The following is a 7,031-nucleotide window of genomic DNA, read 5'->3' as shown; positions in this document are numbered from 1 at the left end:
GGGATCTGATGGGACAAAGTATCAATATCTAGCTCTGGTTGGCCTAGAACTCATTATTTAGATGAGGCTAGCCTTGAACTCTCCATGTTTACTTTTTATTCCTGCCCTTTGGTTTTGCAGAACACATGTAGAACCCTGTGGTGGGGTTGGGGCTGGGGTTAAAAAGGCTGGGGACTCCACCTCTCTCTACCTCCCTGAGACTATACCACTGAGTGTGGGAGACCCACCAGCAGGGAGAGAGGAAAATGGAGGTTATAAAAAAACAAATCTTTTCACGTGCCGGCCAGCCAGGATAAGGCCATCACCCAGGCTTCCGTTCTCTTCCCTGAATCTGCTCTTTTAGCTCCACACCCAGCAAGCCTCAGCCTGGAATGCTGGCCCCTCTTGATCTGTCTTGAAAGGCTGCTTGTACTAATGGCGGTTAGAGCCTTAGGAGCCGGTCCCTGAAGCATCACAGAACTGAAAGATAATCCACAGATAGAAAGGGCTTCTGGCCCACCACTTTATATTAGAACAAAAATAATCATGGTAATAGCTTGCATTCTCCTTGATACCTTTCACTCAATAATGTCAAGTAATTTGTACGCAAGTAATTAAGAAAACACTCCTTTGTGGTAAGTTACTAATTTAGCTCCCATTTTAAAGAGAGACAGAGAGAGCCTTAATGATTTTCTCCAGGGAACAGCAGAGCAGGGAACAGAAGCGGTGGGTATGTGGTGATTTGTGGAATAAGATCTCTTGTGTTCAGCTCTAATCCCCAATATTGGGCTCACAAAATTGCTTCAGCGTGGGAGTTGGTCTCAAATCTCTTGGGCGGTGTTGCTGCTGTAGTCAAGAGCTGCCTGGTTTTGCTGTGGAGCAGGCTGCATTTTGTAGCTGTACAAATTTTTGTGCTCTTTTTCTGTTGTATAATCTATAGCATCCCCCTCTCTGGTATTTCCAATCACCATGAGCTGCAAAACCTTGGAATGAATTGGAACACTGTAATTTTCCTTCCTTATTGATTTGGGAGGAGGGGGCAATGGGGAAAGAAATGGGTAAGGTCAAAATCTCCCAACTACATCACAAATCCATTTCTTGTTCCTCAGGACTACTGATTCAAGTTTCCTTCACTGCCCATTCTTAGTGCCTCAGCTCCCATGCTTGGAGAACCAGCTGTAGCATCATGTGACCTTAGTATCCAGGACATGGTACTCTGGCCTCTACCTCTGCTTTCTTACTACCCTCCTCCTTATAGGCTCTACGATTTGTAGCTTTAGATGAAAGACTGCAAAGACAATTCAACAGATAAAGTATTTGCCATGTGGGCACAAAGCCCCGAGTCTGCATTCCCAGCAGTTATATTAAAAACAGGACTGGCCATGTGCACTTGGGATGCAGTGGCAGAAGGATGCCTGGAGCTTGCTGGTCAGCCAGCATAGCCATTGTGAGTCTCTAGGTTCAGCAAGAGACCCTGTCTTAAGGAGTGAGTGGAAAATCATAAAGGAAGAAGCCTGACATCAATATCTGACATCCACACGCATGTGAATATATGTTTGTGCATCCATACACACACACACACACACACAGGTGCACACACACATGCATGCATGTACACACATACATACACATACACATGAAACACAAATTTTAGATGATTATTGGGGAATGACACTCAATAACAAGACAGCCGTCTTTGACAGTGATGTCATTATTTGTAATTATTCTTTTCATGGTGGAAGGTTGTGTATTTTGAAGCTGTTTTTATGAGATACGACATTCAATTTCTATCACATTCACATGAAATTTAAGCTGACAAAGGGGGAAGACAATTATTAAATTGCTTTTAAATTTATTTTTCTCACTCTTAGGCAGAGCAAGAACTTGGTGAATACTAGATGGAGGTACAAAATCTCTTTGTGAAACAGGCAGACATAGAAAGGGAAGATAAAAATGTATTGTTGTTATTAAAATAGTTGCTAGTGCTCTTGAAGGTAACGATGAGTTGTAGTCTTATATAACTTCAGTAATTATAGCAGTAATTAGCACAGGTAGACATATAGGAAAGTCTAAACATGGAAGTAGATAAATAGACTGGCAACTACATCAATAGAGCACTCTGCAAACATAGACTACTCTAGAAATGCTAATTAATTGCCTAAGTAGGCATACAGGATAGAACAGTTATTCGTATTACTACAAGGATAAACAATTCCCACGAACACACAGTACACACATTTGTAAGCAGCCTCTTACACATCTCCCATATACAGCCTCCGGAGATCCCAAGCAAACTGTCCAGAAGGCTGAAGGCTCCATTTCTGCCATTCAGCTCAACAACCAGTGACCATGTGCCTAGTGGGCACTTCAAGGGTTGCCACCCCCAAAGCATCGTGCTGAGAGTGCAAAGCAGACTCAGCTTTCTCATGCCTGGGTTTAGTGTCTTTGTCATACCTTATACTGACTAAAAATAGGAATAATAATATTTTGGATATTTTGGGTTAATTAATTATGTTACTAAAGCTGATTTTTCCCATTTCTTTTTCACCATGGCTACTGGTGCTGCTCTTAACTATCAAACTTGAGTTTGTGGAATCAGTACGGGAGTCTGAGGTGAGGGGTGCCCCTGGACTCTCAGGCTGTACTCTGCCACTATGCTCTACCTGTCTGCAAAGCTGTAGAGTAGGGTCTAATGTACTGTGGTGAACAAAAGGACCAGGCAATCCCACCAGCTTGGGAAAGAGAACCTTTGGTACCAGACACACTGAATCAAGGGGTTCAAAGCACGCTAGGACAATCGGGCTACTTCTCTGCAAATCTCAAGTAAATCAAACTGTAAAGTCCATGGCTACTAGACGTGTCAGCTAGTTATTTATGAGGGCAGCAGAGGGGTGGACAGAAAAGAGCAAGTGGGGGATGAGATAATGTGGGGTCAATTTGCTTTTGAATTTTATCGGACATGCAGATCACCTACATGTCCAGAATATTCTCGAGAATTCATTCAGGTGGTAAATTGTCTGGTAACTTGTTCAATAACAATACATAGATGAAAATGACTACATTGCTTAGTCTAAAATGAGCTTGACAGTTGTGACATGAACTCTAGTTAGGGTGCTAGTTCTAAACACAACTCAAGTTCTGATACTTAGTCCTGTTTGAACTGAATTGCTTAAAACACTTGAATTCTTAATTGTTTTCGAAGTAGGCACTCAATGAGTCCAGAAGGCTATAATATCAAGAAAGCAAGATTAACTCCATTAAAATAATTGCTGCAGTACCCTACAATTGTGTGAGAATATAATATGCCATTGTCACTGTATTTTAAGAATATAACAGATTACCAAAACATTCAGAACTGGGGACTATGCAAATTGCATAGAATCAGCAACGTGTACCCTCCTTTTCACACCATGGCTCCTGTGGATCACCAAGCACAGGAGAATCTTCTTAAATTTCCCATGATGCTTATCTTCTATAGCCCTTACTGTTCATCTAATTCAGCTTCACCCTCTTCTTGAGTGACTTAGGAGGCATTTACGACTTGAAGGAAAACAAGTCTTCAAGATGATAAAGCACCCAAGGCTTGCCCAGACAAGAAAACATCCCTGTTCATGTGCCCTTTCTGGACTCTTGATAAAGGGGCTGGATGAAGCACCATATCATAGAACTAGCCATCGAAATGCCACAAACAGAGCTAGCAAACACCCCCCTTAGACCATGGGAGTAACTTCCTAACAAGACAGCTAACTAATGTCAATGTCAGAAAGCTATATTTCTCCAGGTTTCCAGAATGCATTGCAGAATGAGGTACAAGTTCTGGAGTGGCACATGCAGATGGTCTTGTAGCATTACAGATGCTCTTGTACATTAAGAGTGCCGGATTTGAGGCCTCTATTTGTGGCCAGGACGGGCTTCAGAGCCAAAATTTAAGGGAGTTCACTTCCTGATTCGTAGCCTTAGATATCTTTCTTACATTGTAGCAAAATCTAGTACAATATATACGTAATCCTATTTCACCTCAATAATAACTATTACTCAGGACAAGGGAAGGTCCTGGGTCTCAGGAAATAACAAAGGAACATTGAGGATCTCCTCTCTTTAGTTTGTATACACACACACACACACACACACACACACACACACACACACACCTGGACAATCCTATAGACACAGTCAGAAATCCCCCATGAGGCATAGTAATCAATCTCTTTTCTTTCTTTCATTTGTTTGTTTGTTTGTTTGTTTGTTTTGAATCACTAGAACACTACTGATTTGCAAGTTGTTTTCATAAATTTGCATAGTGTGTTTGAAAGGCTGTGTCTCTCCAGCAACTCCCACTGCCATGGAGATGTGGCTGCAAAGCATACAAAGGAAGCTTTTACTTCTGCAAACATCAATACAATGAAGCTTTTAAATGCTACAGAACATAGAAGGATTTTCTTGTAATTAAAGTACCAGTGTGAGATTTTTTTTTTTTCATAAAGCCATCCCATTCTTACTGTGGGCATAGGGCAGCTTGGAAGCCTGACAATGAGTAGCCATGGGAGACTCCAAGTGTCCTTCCCTAAGAATATTAGGATCTATCTGGGACAGCTTCTAGATACCATTGCAGCCACTCTGTCCTCTGCCTCTGGAATCCTACTCTCCTGCTGCTTCCCAAAGAAGGACTCCCATAGTACACTGCCAGCCATGTTGGAGACCCCTCCCTGCCCATCTGGCTTGGCTCAGGACTCCTCAGTCCATAAGTGAGGCTCAGCAAACTGTGGGAAGTGTTTGTGCACCTGTTTAGGTTTCATTTGGGAACAAGGATGACACTATGCAAGACAGACCACCTGATTCTACTCATGCAAAAGAATTAAGAAAAAGTCTTTTTCCCAGCCCCACACATGAATGTGATAGTATGACTCTTGTTGGAAATTAGACTCTATGTGTACAGCCCTCATTGTCTCTTATATAACAGGCTTGACTGTATGCAGTCCCTCCTGTCCTCTAACCAAATAAGTAACCCATTTACCTTTACCACAGTCTTTTTTTAAAAGTCCCTCAACACTGAGCCCTTCACAGAAGGAAGAGGCAAGAGAAGATGCTAAAGTGGGGGCATTTTTCCAGCCACTGCACAAGAAATGACCATAAATGAATGAAAGAGGTGAAAGCTTCCCCCTTGGGAAGAGTGGGGAGGAAACTGAAAAGAGAAGAGAAACTCAAAGAGAACAGCTTCCCCCATGCCGTGTTCTGCAAGCTGCCCAGGCTCTGGGAGCACCAAGCTCTTTTTCTTCAGTGTGGAGTGGCAAGTCCATGGGCTGAGAACACCAGCCTGCTGGGTTTGTAAACTCTAGATTCTGACTCATGTAAGCTGTGTCCCCTTGGCCAATTTTATTAATTCTTAAAACTGAAATAATAACTCAATAAGGTCCCTATGTCATAGAATAATAGGATTAAACTATGTACTATTCTATTTTCTGTTTGTTGTTTTGAGACAGGTCTTGTTACATATACAACCTAGGATGGCCTCAAACTGTTGATCTTCCTGCTTCAGCCCACCCTCTCCCTCTCCCTCTCCCTTTCCCTCTCCCTGTCTCTGTGTGTGTGTGTCTCTCTGTCTCTCTCTGTATGTGTATGTGTGTGAGTGTGTATGAGTGAGAGAAAGAGAATGAGTGTGTGTGTGTGTGTGTGTGTGTGTGTGTGTGTGTGTACGCATGCACATGCCAAGACTCTCATGTGGTGGTCAGGAAATAACCCTCAGGTGTCTTCTTCCATTATGAGTGTTCCAGGGATTGAACTCGGGTGGACAGGGTTGCAGGCAAGTGCCTTTACCCACTGAGTCATCTCGTTAGCTCATTCACTATAATATTTTTTAGAGTAGTTCACATTGAACATTTGCCTCTCACAAGTTAACCTACAAACATTCCTGAACATTCTACTGTGTCTTCAACCTGCATTATGCATATATAGCATCATATCATGTGGCTTTGAGACCATAGAATTAATTTCAACTTGACAGTTGTACAGACCTCTATAAAATATTTATACTGTTTTTATAAATCATATTGTTTACCATGCAGCCTTTAGGTTATTTACCTGGGGATTTTTTCTACAGATACTATGCTCTACCTCTTATGTCTCTATCTCTGCACACTGGTCTAACAGTCACGTATATATATATACCACTGCCCTGTCCACTTCAGACCTCTTCAGTCCTAGTAACCCTCCACTGTGGGTTAAGATCCCATCAAGCTGTAGCTGAGGCCACTGTAGTAAGAGTGGAAGAATAGATTGTTAAGATCCAGTGTAGTGGTATGTGACTTTAACCTCAGCACTCAGGAGGCAATTAGATCTCTGCAAGTTTGAAGCTAGTCTTTAAGAGTAAATATATTAGTCTTTCTGAGGCTGGCTGAATTTACTTAATATGGTCACCTCCAAGAAGTACCTGCTTTCCTACAAGAAAAAAAAAATACCATCATTCTTTATGGTTGAAAATAATTACATTATAATATATGTCACATATTCTTTATCCATACTTCTCTTCTTGGACACCTACATTGATTTCACAATTTATATATTGTGAGCAGTGCTGGATTAATGTTGTGCAGCTGTCTCTGATATGGTGACTTGGAAGCCTCTGGTAGCAGGTAACCACTGGTAACCACCTGCCCGTGGTACAGTTGCAAAGCCCACATTGTAAGCCATTACATTGGCCTTAACTGCCAATTACATTCCAGACTCTCTTCACTTGTTACAATTAAGGATCTTAACTCCTATCTAGATGGAAAGATGCGGTCTTCTTCCCACCTGCACTGGGCAGGAGGCTCTTTGTATGTTAAGACAGTGTAGAGCTAAGAAATTGCTCCAACCTGAGGGCTGCTGGTCTCCTGTCTGCTAGAAGGAAAACATACATTGTACATGGCTATAAGGAATCTTGGTGGTTCATAGTCCCACTTTAAAATTTTAAGCATGAGAAAAATCAGAGGAGTGAGTGGTATTGTCCAAGATCACAGAGCTTCATATCAAAATGCAAAAAAGGAATCCACATTTCCTATTAGCCCAGTGTGCAG

The sequence above is a fragment of the Mastomys coucha genome, unplaced genomic scaffold (genome assembly GCF_008632895.1).
Source record: "Mastomys coucha isolate ucsf_1 unplaced genomic scaffold, UCSF_Mcou_1 pScaffold8, whole genome shotgun sequence".
NCBI lineage: Eukaryota > Metazoa > Chordata > Mammalia > Rodentia > Muridae > Mastomys > Mastomys coucha.
The sequence above is the reverse complement of the archived record's forward strand: the minus strand, read 5'-3'. Positions refer to the sequence as shown.